Source organism: Cucurbita pepo, chromosome 1 (assembly GCF_057944985.1).
Source record: "Cucurbita pepo subsp. pepo isolate OVF chromosome 1, ASM5794498v1, whole genome shotgun sequence".
In the NCBI taxonomy this organism is placed as follows: domain Eukaryota; kingdom Viridiplantae; phylum Streptophyta; class Magnoliopsida; order Cucurbitales; family Cucurbitaceae; genus Cucurbita; species Cucurbita pepo.
In genome coordinates this window covers 15111802-15127528 of record NC_141798.1, presented here as the reverse complement: position 1 = coordinate 15127528, position 15727 = coordinate 15111802, and the positions used below count along the sequence as shown (strand labels likewise).

At 36.7% G+C, this 15727-nt stretch overlaps 1 long non-coding RNA gene across 2 annotated transcripts; it reads right to left on the bottom strand.

Annotated features, from left to right (window-relative positions):
* Positions 1 to 695: 695 nt before the first annotated feature.
* Positions 696 to 15016, bottom strand: LOC111789646 (uncharacterized). Of its 2 annotated transcripts, XR_015419911.1 has the most exons (3): positions 14588 to 15013; positions 12915 to 13077; positions 696 to 894 (listed from the first exon to the last, which is right to left on the bottom strand). It is a non-coding gene; the product is annotated as an uncharacterized LOC111789646 (long non-coding RNA). The 2 variants fall into 2 exon arrangements; XR_002814369.2 differs by lacking the exon at positions 696 to 894 and having other exon boundaries at positions 12195 to 13077; positions 14588 to 15016.
* Between the last annotated feature and the right edge of the window lie 711 nt (positions 15017 to 15727).

Sequence of the window (15727 nt, the reverse complement as noted above, 5' to 3'; positions counted from 1 at the left end):
AAAAAAAAATCTAACCCAACTCAATACAACTCAATATTTGTAGTTTGGGTTGGGTAGTTCGGGATCTCGGATTTATGGGTCATATGAACTGTTTTTTTTTATATATAATTCTATATTAAAAATCTCAACTACATCATTCTATAAGAAATAGTTAAAATTTATTAATAAAAAGTTGATGGATCGTTAAATTATTGCTGCATTATCAACGTGTAATATGCAACCTACCTAAACGTTGCTCGACACGTAAAATTTATCTCCCACCTAATAAAAAAGAAAAAAGTTCACTTACCATTAGTACAATTCATTATTTTACCTCCTAACGGAACAATAATTTAATAATACATCAATTTTATATCGAACTCGGAGTAAGTTGTTTTCACTAGAAAATGACCTTAAGTGAAAATTGGTATAGATTACCCTTTTTCTCAAAATATAGATAGGTTCCTAACATTGTCCTTTGAATTTTAATGAGATCTTACCAAACCATATCATAAACATTCATATCTTCTGTGACCTTATTTCAAAAAATAAGTAAAAAGTTAGGGCCCCTACCTAAGAAAAAGATAGAAAAATAAAACCCCAACACTATAGTACTATGAATTGGTTCATTCAAACTATAGAAGAAAAAAACAATAAAAGAGGAGAGAGAAAGAGAAAAAAAAAGTACAAAATTAAAACCAAAACCAGTTAAGCTTAGATAATGATGTAACCTTTAAACAACTGTTATTTTAGTACTATGAACAATGTATAAACATGTGGCTCTTCTTTTGTTTGAGATTTACTGTGAATTGGATGGTAAAAATTTTTGAAAAAAAATATATTTTTACCCTTGTGCCCATTCGCTTCTTTTTGTTGGTTTCTGCTACACGAGTGTACGCATGCCCATAGTTAGACCTAGAGAGTATAAAAATAATGCACGATCAATAAATTTATGTGCATGTGCGTGAATCGTAGAAGTAAAGTGATGCACATCAACTTTATAAGGAAGGACACTGACAATCAAGTTTTAGGTCTTATCAGTCATGATGTCATTAATCATGTTGCATATGTTTGTATTTTTCGACACGAGTAATGGGGTTACTTACTCGATGTTTCAACCTTTTTCAAACTTTTTATTTTGTCTTCCAAATAAGGTAAGGGTATTCTTGGCAATCGATGATGTTCATTGTGGTTTCTCTCCAATAGTCAGTCATAGAATAGTTATTTAATTTCATAAAAGGCTTTAATAATATGGATGTAGTACCAATATGATTATGAGTTAGAAGTGGTGTCATTATAATTATGATTATATATATATATATGTTTTTTTTTTTTTTTTTTTTGATACTGTCCCTCCATTATATCCATCAAAGCTTGTAAAGTACTACGATGGTAAAGTACTACAGCTATTTTGTCATTATGCATACATGCCTATCTTGTATCTTATAAATTCTTCCAAATATTTTTGAAATTTTGTAATTATTGTACTTTTATTAGTTGTAATACACGTGAATCATCTATTATATATTGAGAATATATACTAAAATAGACATTTTATTGATATCTTCGTCTAATAAAAAAAAATCCATGTTTAAAATCATTATCAAACATGGAACATGGAAATCCCTTGAGGCCCAATTGGAGAGAAGCCCAATAATGGCCCAATTGAGAGGTAGAAGGGTTGGCTTAGTTATAGTTATCGTTAACTATCTGGCCCATGAGTTCCCCCAATAAGTTTCGTTAAAGATTTGAGAACGGAAAGTGGCGCATGGGAGTACTAAGCAATAAGGAATCAGCTTAAGAGAAAGTTCTGATATCAAATGATATGGAATCAACTCAAGGAAAAGGTCTGATGACAAATGATAAGGAAATCACAAGGAGAGTAAGATTCAAATTTACTGGTTGATCGAATATCTCAAAGCAAGAACAGTTGTTTGAGATTCGAATCTCCACAAGCAAAATCAATCATGTTTAGCTATGATTTTAAATAGACAATCTAAACATATCCCTAATGATAAAGAATCACCGCAAGGGAAAGTAAAATTCATATTAGCTTATTGATCAAATATCTCAATGCAATAATATTTGTTTGAGTTTCGAATCATTCCACAAGTAAGATTGATCATGTTGAGCTTAAATGATTCTACATGCAACCTAAACTAGAATTGCAAAGAAACTTAGTTAATGGCTAAAGGAAAGCACGAATACTTCTTTTAGTATATTTTTCAAGTCTCCTTTACAAGATAACATGCATTGCATTATATAGCCTCAAAGTGAAAACTCTCAACCTTCCCTGATGCTTTCCTGTTGAACACTACTCTCTGTGGGAAACACTCGCACACTTTATTAAGATGCACATTTTATTAAGACCAATCGAGAAGAGATTTACAAAACACTCGATAGAAACTACTACTTTGTATTGCTTGGGGTTTCTTGGATAATAAACTAAGTAGGATGGAGGGTATTTATATTGGATGATAAGTAATCAATTCCTAAAATTTCTCAAGTTTTTATTAAAGTATCTAAATCATTTACCTAAATTTATTCCTAAAATCCCTAAATCATTTTCTAAATTTATTCCTAAAATCCTAAATCATTTTCTTAACTAGTCACTCATACAATGGTTGGGCTTAACCCTATTGGGCTAGTGATGATATTTTAACACTCCCCTCAGCACTCGTCCTCATTCGCTGCACCACAGTGAAAGCTCTCATGTGGGCAAGTATTCAGCTCTTTTGTAGACAAGTGTACCACTTGGTCTTTCGTATTTTTCCTTCAAGACTGTCTCTAATAAAATGGCAGTGCACCTCCACATGCTTTGTTCTGCAATGAAACATCGAATTTTCTACTAGACGAATCACAGATTGGTTGTCGCATTGAAGTGGTATCGAATAGTCAACTTTCTGATGTCAATCTTTCATCAGAAGTTTCAGCCATGTACATTCTTGAGCTGCTCCCGCCGCTGCTCTATACTTTGCTTCTCTAGTTGACAATGATACAGTTATTTGTCTTTTGTTACACCAAAAAATTGTTCTCGAACTAAGCTTGAGCACATACCCGGTGCTTGACCTTCGAGTATCGTGATATCGTTTGACATATCCAAGGTCCGTCGGGCCGCATCCAAATGAGGCTTCACATAGACTCACTAATGACTCCAACTTCATTTTCGAATCCATTTGGTTGGTTCATGTAGATCTCCTGGTCCAACTCTCCATGCAATTAAATATTCTTCATATCCATCTGCCAAAATTTCCAATCTTTATTAACAAGTACTGGAGGAACATGTACGATAGTGATTCGCCACTGGACTAAACGTTTCATCATAGTCTAGTCCATATTGTTGACAAAACCCTCGAGCTACAGGTTGAGTCTTGTATCTTTCGATTGATCCATCCGAGAGACATATTTTTTCATAAGCCCACTTGCAAGAGATAGATTTGACATCTTCTGATCTTGGTATTAGTTCCTAAGTTTGATTTTGTTCCAGGGCTATAATTTCTTCCTCCATTGCATGCTGCCAAGCCGTATTTTGTGATGCTTCTACATACGTCTCTGGCTCTTTAACTTCGTCCTCTATAATAACTATATCGACATACTTTGGATTTGGCTTCTGGATTCTTTCTGACCGTTTGAGTTGTTGAGGTGTCATTTCATTTTCACTAGGTTCGCTTGGTTGAGTCACTTCTTGCTCACCAACACTAGTGTCACTTGAATCTTCAGGCACATCAGCACTTAAGCAAATGTGTACAGTTTGCTCCCTCATCTTCTGTGGAAGAATCTCTTAAGTTTACTCCCCTGTGTTCTGTAGAAGAATTTTTTTAGTTTGCTCCCCCGTGTTCTGTAGAAAAATTTCTTCAATTTGCTCAAGGCCTGGTAATACCTCCTTCTCTGAGGGTCACTCCTCTTCCATTGCACCACTTTGATCATCAATCATGTGGTTTGAGCATCCTGAATCAATGATCCAATCATTCTCATAATCGATATGGTCTTCCATCATCGCCATGAGTGCTAACTCATCTTCTTCTATGGCATAAAGTACCTCTGCATCCCATACTCCTCCATCTCCATGTTGGAGGATGCCACATTGCTTTCGACAGATTTTTTCTTGGACCAACAATCTTTGGACATGTGGCCCTTCTTCCCACAATTGTAGTAGATGCCTTCAAATCTCTTCCCTTGAGAGTTATTGTAATCGTTCTTCTGAGCTCTTCCTGATTGTACAGTTCCTTGGGGACTTTGATAACTCTCTAAAGGTAGAGTCATATCAAGTTTTTTTGTATTTAATATGGCACTCTTATTCACGGTATCTCCTATCTAGAATCTCCATGGGTAAGGGGAAGTAGCGAAGGGAAGGAATAGAGGTTCAGGAGTGAAACAACTCGACCAAAGGGAGAGGAGCGAAGCAATGAAACGTACGGTGATTGAGCTTTGCAATGAGGTGAATGAGTTTACCTTTCTGTCTGTGGTCAAGTAATATCAGTTCAGCAAGAAAGAGACCTAGAAGGGAAATAGGGCCCCATTTATTCTACTTAGTGAGCATGAAATCGTTTATTGCGATCCAACATGAAAAAAATATGATTTGGCATAAATCGATCTTAATTGTACATTTAATTGAATTATGTGGTAAAATTTCAGACATTTATGCTAAACCATGAGGGAGTAGCAAATCTGTAAATAAATGGGGATGACATGGAAATTTAAAATCCACATCAGCAGTCCAAGTGGGTCATTGATTACCCAATGAGGCAGTCCAAGTGGGTCATTGATTCCCAATGAGGAATATCCTATGTGGACAACTTATTCCTTTTCAGCCCTAAAGGGAACCCATGCTCAATATAAAAGGAAAAGGAAGACCAAGAGGAGGAGAGCCACACTTTGGAGAGAAATATCGAATTACACAGCAGCAACCTCTGCTGCAGTGAACTACTGTGAAACCAGAGAAGAAGAAGAAAACCCTAATCCAGCAGCTATTGACAGTTGAAGAAAAGAAGACCAACAAAGATTGATTAGGGCAAAAAGGTGGACGTGAGAGCTCAAGAGAAGGGAACTTCTATTGACGAACGGCAACAAACCGGGATAACTCTCTATTTCCTTATTCTCTTTTCTTATTCCATCAATTTTACATAATGAAGATGCGGATTTCTCTGTTTAATTCAGTTTGTATGGAGAGCTAAACTTTATAAGGGAGGCGAGAGAGTTTTATATAGTTTAAGTATGTTGACGGTATGATTTTAGTTTATTAAAGAGTTGTTGTTAATGATTTACATGTGTGTTTAATTAGCTACTTTACATACATAATTGTTCTCTTATTCGGGAGAAGAGAAGGAGCAATGAAATCCTCTTTAATACTCTAGTTGCATAGCAAGGAGAGAAGGGTAATAGAAGGGTTAGGAATAATTCTTCTCCTAGAGCCTTGTTAATAGAAATTACAATGATTATGGAAATAATCATCATTCATGATCCTCGGGAGTGGGCTTGAGAATCTATTAAAATGAACTAAAATTTACCACAAAATTCAACAACTTATCTATTTAATCTCTCTTAGTCAAACCTTCCTCATTATAGTTGGTTTTCTCATCATTTTCTATTTTTCGACAGCAGTGACACTCTGTTTTAGTTTTGTTTAAGTAGTTAAAATCACCAACGCCCGTTTGAATGTTACCCAAAAACTCACTTAATTTCCAGCAATAAAATTAACCAAAAAGATAGGTTCCCTGTGGAATCGATAATTTACTTATTACTTGATACTTGTGATAGTGTATACTTGCACTTATTCTTGTGAATTTTACATCATTTTATTATATACATCCACAAGCGATCAGACTTCTTCTTTTGTCACCATTGTATCCACGTTTGGTAGACGACCTATTATTGCTTCGGCATTCACTTGTGTAGAGTGCTTTTTCTTCACCCTTCAATGTAATGCCTCCTATTTGTTTAACCATGGTTTCTTGGCTGGCTAACAAATTTTTGAACTCTACAAGTGATGGTTGAGTGGGTCATCCTTGTATAACAATAATAAATCTTCTATATTCTGGTCGCAATCCGTGGATTATAATCCTCTTCATTCGAGATTCTACAATGGCGAACTTCGGGTCTAGTTCAGTAATCTCCCGACAGATTGACTTGACCTTGTGGAAGTACTGAGCAATCGTCATGTCACGTTGTAAAATTGACAACAACTCATTCTCCAGAAGTTGTAGCCTCGTATCATTCTTCTTCGAAAACAATATCATGAACATGTCCCATGCTTCTTTCGGTGTCTTGTTATCCCAAATATGCTCTAACATCTCTTCTCCGATTGTGATCTTCAAGGCAAACATTGCTTTACCTGCTTTGATTCTCCATTTGCGCAAGGCGCCGTTAGAATCATCCTCTGACAGCGTAGTTTCGCACCCGCCAACGATCTCCCAAAGATCATGTCCTTGTAAATAGGACATCATGCATGTTGCCCACGTGTTGTAGTTGTTGTTGTTGAGTTTCTTGATTCCTCCAACGATTTGGAAATCACCCATCGTGTTGGCTATACCTCAATAATACCAAATAAGCTCTTTTGACACAATACTTGTAGAGTCACAGACTACTCACGACACAAAAGAAACTCACTCACTATTAATCTCAAGAAATGGTTTCTGATGTGGAAGATCAAACAGAGCTGCAACCACAGAGCATACTAAGAATTCCAAGAGATCAGATAACCTACACTGACCTCGCTGTGATACTAGATTGTTGAACACAACTCTCTGTAGGAAACACTCACACACTTTATTAAGACTAATCGAGAAGAGATTTACAAAACACTCGTTAGAAACTACTACTTCGTATTGCTTGGGATTTCTTGGGATGATAAACTAAGTAGGATGGAGGTGTATTTATACTCGATGATAATTAATCAATTCCTAAAATTTCTAACATTTTTCCTAAAAGTATCTAAATCATTTACCTAAATTTATTCCTAAATTATTTACCTAAATATCCTAAATCATTTACCTAAATATTATTCCTAAAATCCCTAAGTTTATTCCTAAGTTTCTTAACATAAAAATAGTCACTCATACAATGGTTGAGCTTAACCCTAATGGGCTAGTGTTTCTTCACATAAATATCTCTATATTTATGTGAAGAAACACTAGCCCATTAGGGTTAAGCTCAACCATTGTATGAGTGACTATTTTTATGTTAAGAAACTTATACAATATTTATTCCTAAAATCCTAAATAGTTTCTTAACATAAATATGGTCATCCATACCATGTTGGACTTAACCCTATTGGGCTAGTGTTTAACATAAGTCACTCATACAATGGTTGGACTTAACCCTGTTGGGCTAGTGTTTCTTAACATAAATATAGCCACTCATACAATGGTTTGGACTTAACCGTATTGGGTTAGTAACTTTCATACTTTACAAGTATAATATCTCTTGGTTCATATCATGGATTTATTCCTAAAATCCTAAATCAGTTTCTTAACATTAAATATAGTCACTCATACAATGGTTGGTTGGGCTCTGGTTGGTTGGGCTCACCGTATTGGGCTAGTGTTTCTTAACATAAATATAGTCACTCATACAATGGTTGGTTGGGCTCACTATATTGAGTTAGTGTTTCTTAACGTAAATATAGTCACTCATACTCATACAATGGTTGGTTGGGCTCTGGTTGGTTGGGCTCACCGTATTGGGCTAGTGTTTCTTAACATAAATATAGTCACTCATACAATGGTTGGATGGGCTCTGGTTGGTTGGGCTCATACTTTATAAGACAATGGTTGGTTGGGCTCTGGTTGGTTGCGCTCATACTTTATAAGACAATGGTTGGTTGGGCTCACCGTATTGGACTAGTGTTTCTTAACATAAATATAGTTAGTGTTTCTTAACATAAATATAGTCACTTATACCATGGTTGGTTGGGCTCCTACTTTATACAATGGTTGGTGGGGCTTTATAAGTATAATGTATGGGCTCTGGTTGGTTGGGCTCATACTTTATAAGTATAATGTATCTTTTTTTTCTCACTATCACCCTGGAAGAGGGAGAGGTGAATTCAGTATTAAGAATATTAGTCACTTTTGACTACAACTTCGAGGCTCGCAATTCTTTGTTCGATATTTGAGGATTTTATCGATATGGCTAAGTTTAGGACATGGCTCTGATACTATGTTAGGAATCACGGATCTCTACAATGATATGATATTCCCACTTTGAGCATAAGCTCTAGTCTTTTGAATAGTTTGTTGAAGATCTTGGTATTGGGCCTTCTGGCTGGTCTTGGGCCTAGGGCATTGGGCCTAGGGCATTGGGCCTTCCTAGCTATTTATTCTGATAAGTCAAAGAATAAATGAACTCTTCTATTTATACAATTTTGAGCCTGATTTTCTCTGGCAAAATTTTATCGAAAGAGATAAAGCAGGGCACAATCCAATAAGACTAATTTTATCGGGCAAAATTCAATCAAACCAATTTATATCATTTGTGACACAATAGTCTCTCAATAAATTCCAACTTTCTACAGAGTATCTTGTAATCTCTTATCGATTGATGTTAATAAAGAGTGCGAGGGTTTCCTATAAAGAATTGTGTTCAACAATTTGGTATCAAAGCGAGGTCGGTATAGGTTGTCTGATTTTTTGAAATTTTTAGCATGCTCTGTAGTTGTAGCTCTATCTGAACTTTCATATTAGAAATGATTTATTGAGATTATTAGTGGGTGAATTTCTTCGTGTCGTGAGTAGTTTGTAACTTTACAAGTTTTGCGTCAAAAGACTTGTTTGGTATTACTGAGGTATTGTCAACGATGGGTGATTACCAAATCGAAGGAATTAAGAAACTCAACAGCAACAACTACAACACATGGGCAACATGCACGGTGTCCTATTTACAGGGACATGACCTTTGGGAGGTCGTGGGCAAAAGTGAAACTACACCTCCATATGAGAATTCTAATGGCATCTTGAGCAAATGGAGAATCAAAACAAGCAAAGCAATGTCTGCCTTGAAGACCACAACTAGAGAAGAGATGTTAGAGCACATTTGGGATGACAAGGCACAAAAAGAAGTATGTTCTCAAAGAAGAATAATACGAGGCTACAACTTCTGGAGAACGAGTTGTTATCAATCGCATAACGTGACATGACGATTTCCTAGTACTTCCATAGAGTCAAGTTGATCTATTGGGAGCTTACTAAACTAGATACGAAATCTGTTATTGGAGAAACTCGAAAGAAAATTATTATTATCCATGAATTGTGTCCATAATATATAAGATTTGTTATTGTTGTATAAGGATGGCCTGCATAACCATTAGTTATAGAGTTTGAAAATTTGCTAGAAGACGTGACTAAGCAAACGGGAGGTATCACACTGAAGAGTGAAGAAGAAACACTTTACACAAGTAAAATCCGCATGGATACAAAAATGGTGACAAAGGAAAAGGCCACCGACAAACTACACAACCTTGAAGAGCTTAGAAGAGCGACAAGAAGAGTTATCAAGGGAAGAAATTTGAAGGTATTTGCTACAATTGTGAAAAGAAGGGTCACAAGTCCAAAGATTAGTGGTCCAAGAAAATCGAAAGCAATGTGGCAACCTCCAAAAAGGAGATGGAGAATGAATGGGATGCAAAGTTACTGTGTACTGTAGAAGAAGACGAGCTAACTCACATGACGATGATGGGAGAATATACTGATTATGAGAATGATTGGAACATTGATTCTGAATAATCAAATCACATGACTGGCAATCAAAGTGACCCAATGGATGGATGGCACTCGGAGAAGAAAGTATTACCCGACTTGGACAACATTAAAAAAGTTATACCACAAAAGATGGGAGAGCAACCTACATACATTTGGTTAAGTGTGTTGTGCTTGAAGATCCAAGTGACACTGATATTGGTGAGCAAGAAGTGAATTGACCAAGAAGTTATACATGAATCAAGACCATTCATATACCAATATGAAAAATGAACCAGATGAATTCCATCCCGAGAATGTACCAAAAAAAAATATACTTATAAATCTAGATTCATGACAATTGGAAACAATTTCAAACTCTATGCAATAATGACCTAGAAAAATGTGTTTAAAAATGACAACGTACGATAATTACATATGGAAATAAAGTAATTATTAGAGAATTCAAATGGGTCTCTAATAATTAGTTTACAATTATAATGGGATTAAGACCCATTTGAATTACTTTTGAAGATATAAAAGTAATTATTAGAGAATTTTAGCAATTTTGTGTTTGGTAAAACTGATTGTTTGTTTAATAATTGATATGAAAATCACTTTTCAATTGAGTTGATTTGCAAAAGTGGTTTAGGGCAGCTTTTAAATTGAGCTTCTATGAACATCTAACTTAAGTCATCACATACAATTAAGGAGGTCCAAGAAAGGTGAAGAAAAATATTGGGAGGAGAAGAAATAGGTGTTCTTGCTCTAAAGTATAAGGTGGGCAAGCTTTACTATATTTAGATGAGGGAGCTGTGAATGAATGAAATGGTAGACTTTTCTAATTCTTCTCCCACTCTTTGGAGCAACATTGGTATCATATCTAAATTTGTAAGGAGGTTGTGAGTGAGAATTAGTGAGATATGTCTGAGAGAAACCGAGTGATGTATCTATGAGAATTGAGTGAGACTGAGCCACAAGGGTCTTTCTTCACTAGCTCCACCTGTGTTTGATGGAGAAAACTTACGAAACATGGGTTATTCAAAGTGAATGCCTGCATGGAAGGTTGTGAATATGGGCTATCAAAATGAAAGCCGACATAGAGGTTTGTGAATATGGGCTATCAAAATGAAAGTCTACATTGAGGATTGTGAATATTGGGAAGCAATTGAGGAAGACTATGGCCTTGGTACACAAGGCGGCACTGAAATAAGAACGTAGCAAAGAAAAAGTGGAAAAGGAAAAAAGAAAAAAGAAAAGTGGCAAATTAAGTGTAACCGCCCGATATCGAATTTTCTCTTTCAAGTTTTTCTTAAGATTTTTAAAATGCGCGGAGAGGTTTCCAGACCCTTATAAAGAATGTTTTCTTATCCTACCCAATCGATGTTGGGATCTCACAATCTACCCCTTTGGGCCCAGCGTCCTCACTGGCACTCGGTCCCTTATCTAATCGATGTGGGACCCCCCAATCCTCCTCCTTCGGGGCTCAACGTCCTTGCTGGTACACCACCTTGTGTCCACCCCCTTTGGGGCGCAGCCTCCTCATTGGCACATCGTTTGGTGTCTAGCTTTGATACCATTTGTAACAGCTCAAGCCCACTGCTAACAGATATTTAGGGAATGATCATGAAAGTCCTACATCGGCTAATTTAGGGAATGATCATGGGTTTATAATAAAAAAATACTCTCTCCATTGGTGTGAGACCTTTTGGGGAAGCCCAAAGCATATCCATGAGAGCTTATGTACCATGGTGGAGATCCGTGATTTCTAACCCACCCCCCTTAGGGCTCAGCCTCCTCGCTGGCACATCGTCTGGTGTGTGGCTCTGATACCATTTGTAACCACTCAAGCCCACTGCTAACAGATATTGTCCTATTTGGACTTTACTTTTTAAAATGCGCCTACTAGGAAGTTTATAAAGTGATGTTTCGTTCTCCTACCCAACGAAGTTTATAAAATGATGTTTCGTTCTCCTACCCAACCAATGTGGGATCTCACATTTTGGGAAGCATAATCATCCACACTTTCAGATGCTGGAGAAGCCAGATGTGAACTGTACGTGTCAAATGCTACAACAAGGAAACTTAGCAACAAGGAGTAAATGCTACAACATAACAAGAAGATCAACTCCTCGTGGTTACTAGTTTCTCATCTGCCACTCAATGTGATGGTTGGTTGATAGTGGTGTACAAATCACAAGACAGGTGACAAGGAGTTTTTCAAAGACTTTGACAAGACATTCAAGTCAAGGGTGAAGATAGGGAATAGTGAGTATGTAGAAGTGAAAGGGAAGAGCATAGTGTCAATAGAGAGTTGTGCAGGAGTACCAATTCTAGAGGAGTTGAAAACAGACTACATGGCTTGTTTGACATGGAAGCAAACAAGATTGTGATTCAATGAAAACAACTGAGAGAAGTTGCAGCTCATCCACACTGGCTTGTGTAGACCTCAACCAACTCTAACATTTACTTCATGAAGCAGAAGTTTAAAAGGCAGCTAGAAAATCACAGTAAGATTCAAATGGTGGAGTTTGATAACGGGAATGAATGCACATCACAAAGGTTTAATTCCTTTAATGAAAATTTGGGATAGAGAATCAGTTCACTGTTTCATATACTCTACTTCAAAACAGAGTTAGTAAGAGGAAGAACTGGAGTGTTATGGAGATGACAAGAGGTATGTGGCATGAGAAGAACTTATTGAATGAGTTTTGGGTTGAAACAGCAGACACAACAGTCTTTATATGAAGGTGTTTGGTTGTTCCAAGTGTATTGGAGAAGATGACACACTACGAAACTTAGTTTAATACCAAACCAAACCTGATAATTTTGAAGGTGTTTGGTTGTTTGTGCTTTTCAACGAATGGTGGCTTGAGAATACCTCAAGTTGATGACAAAATTAATGGGATTCAACATTGAGATTGTGCACAAACCAGGAAAAGAGAATAGGGCAGCTGATGGTTTATCAAGACTTCCTCAAACACCAGAATGTACGGCAATTAGTGTGGCTGGAGGTATGAATTTGAAGCTGATTTTAGACCAACGGCAAATTGATCCTACTTCGGTTGCAATGAGAAACAAATTGAACGAGGGAACTGAAGCTCCAGTTGGTTTGCTATAATCGCTTCCTATTTCCGAACGAATATGGGATGATCTTTCAATGGATTTCGTTGTGGGACTACCCTGGTTTGAATCTTATAATTGCAATTTTCAGAAAGTAAATTTAAAAAAAATTAATCGTTGAGTAGGCATAAAGATCCATACCTGAGTCATCATATCCTTGATTTATTCCATGTGGTCAGACACACAAGGTTGGTGTGTAGGAGAAAGGCACTGGAGATTGGCCATGTCAGCAAGATATTCTTGGGCAAAAGCAGTCACTTAACGTCACTGGATTCTCCTCCAATTCATTTTCCCGTTGAATTATCTGTTAATAGTTAGAATAGCAACCTCAAGGCTAAATGTTAAGAGTAGAAAAATTAAGCAATAACTACATTATACTTGTCACCAAGGCTAAATTATGGGATGATTCATATGTATTGGCTCCAAATTTTCTACAACACAGGAGAAACTAACTCACTCCTTCATCAGAAAATTGTTGCCGTGTCATCCTTTATGCATTTAAAGAACTCTTCCGAAAAAATTACAAATAAAAACAATAAAGCTAAATCTTTCCAAGAGGAGCACATAAAAAGCTAAACCAAAATGAGTTTAAGTAGAAAGGGAACAAAATTAATAAGAAATTTAGATGAGGATCACGAAGAGCGGTAGGTCCACCTTACAATGATTCTATGAATTGCAGTAGAAACAAATTGCATTGGTAGTAGCATAGCCAGTATTGTTTGTTGTTCTTGGTCATGAAATGCATCTTTAGAGACTTTTCCACAAAACACACATTTGCAATCATTAGCTTAGCTTTGACTCCAAGCTGTCTAAGCGTAGCTAAAATGCACAAAAGACCAAAAAATGGCACTTCATCCTAATTGATGCTGCTAATATAATCAGGCTGTTGAGAACCAAAGTTGTATTTTTCCTTCACTATCCTATTGCAACATAGTGCTGCAATAATTTTCCAAGATTCACTCTGCAAAGGTATTCCATACATCTAAAATATTAACTATCTTATATCCCAATAGATCAACGTGTGAACAATACAATATCCCAAAGATGCTCAAATCCTACTTCCCCTCATCCGACCCGAACCAACCAAGGGGCTAGCTGCTCTTTTATCCCCTGCTGTCTCTGACCGACTGCATTAGCACTTGTTGAATTGGTCTTCGACAATAACTTCCTAGTCGTTCAAATAGAAGTAAGAAACTGATTCAACTTATCCGGGGCAACTCAGTCCTTTAACATTCTCTTTCTCTCTTTCTGTCACTTATTTCAAGAGCTCATCTAGACAGATGTTCATCCTTTTCAGAAAACAATTATGAAGAAGTAAAGATTTTCTCACTCAGAAAGTTTATTATAGAGTAATGAGCCTTACAGAACTCCAGAGAAAATGCGTATTTAGCAAATTGTCTACAAGCTTATAGGCTCGCAGTTAGCAGCTCACATTCATATCCCCACTCCAAAATCTTTAATTATCAATCAAGCATCGTTGACATCTTTTTGTGGCACCTAATTCATTCGTACAAGTCAAATCACCACTACAAAAATGAAAGAGCATCTTCAATTGTTCCAGAATCACAGACTAACTAAATTTTACAGAGCAACGAAGAACTGAGTTACCAGAAACAGTAGTTCGACTACTTCACTGATAGTTAGGCTAAATAAGACAAAAATAAAAACCAAACAGTTCCAGAAAGGTGTAATGTAATATATAACTCCCGGAACCTTGATATCCAGACGCTATTTACAGCCTCGTTATCTAAAAATTGAACGTATCTACAATCAATTGCATATTATAGAGATACTAAATGCAGAAATAGGTAAACCTGTAAACGACATCGAAGTTGACGGCGGTGCGGGCATGGCTAATATGGCTGCTGCGTCATGGAATTGTAGGCATTAAATTCCTCCATCGCCATTCCGACGGAAAATACAATGTTCTCGTTAAGATACCTCCTTCTCCTTCGTCATTTACGACGTAATCTGGGCCGGAATTGGAGGTTCCGCCTTGGATCTGAGGCTGAATTTGCTTTCAACCAAGCTTGTGAGGAATGGAACGACGAGAAGATTTCTTGAGTGGTAATGCAATTGAATTTGGATGAATCTCCACTGCGGAATTAAGTGTAAGTCTTCCCATTTTAGATCCCATCAGCATCAAACAGCTTCCTAAATAGAGCTTAAAAGTTCATTGATCCTAGATCAAACAGCCTCTCTTTGAACCAAGTTACACATCCCCAGCCCACCTCGCATTTGCAACCCATGGCTCACCTATCCTTCGACCCAGACCCACACACTCACATACTCGAACCAACCCAAACTCAAATTGGATCACTGAATCACACCTTGACCCGATATGCCTCAGCCGATTTTGACGTTTTTAGAGGCGTGTGAGGTTAGTATGCTAAATTTAAATTATTTTTTTAGATGAAAATTGGATTATTCGATACCTCGAGGTGAGTTAAGTTCAATAATATTTAGTTCCAACGATAGTAACTCTAGTTTAGGTCAATTAGGCAAGTGGCTTCACTGCTAGTTTGGTTGGATGAATTGCTTGAAGTATAAATGATGCATGCCTTGTGACTCCTGTATGTGTTGTACATCGGATTGTTTATTGTTTGCTTATTATGTTATGATATGTTAGTAACTATAAGATGTGTCACGTTATGGAACATTCATGTTATCACGTTATGAGATTGATGATTGTGTTATGTCACAAAAATGTAGTACCATTTTATACACTACATTACGAAATGACATAAAATAATTATGTTATGTATGAAATGCATTTCAAATACATGCATAATTTTAAACTACGGGAACTTCGTGCATATTATATGTTCACATACATCAGGATACTTCGTCGTTATGATTAGTACGGCTGCATACACTACGATGTTACGATATGCTATTTATGTACATCATGATACTATGTGCATTCCCTTTCCTCATTGGTATAGCGACAGCAT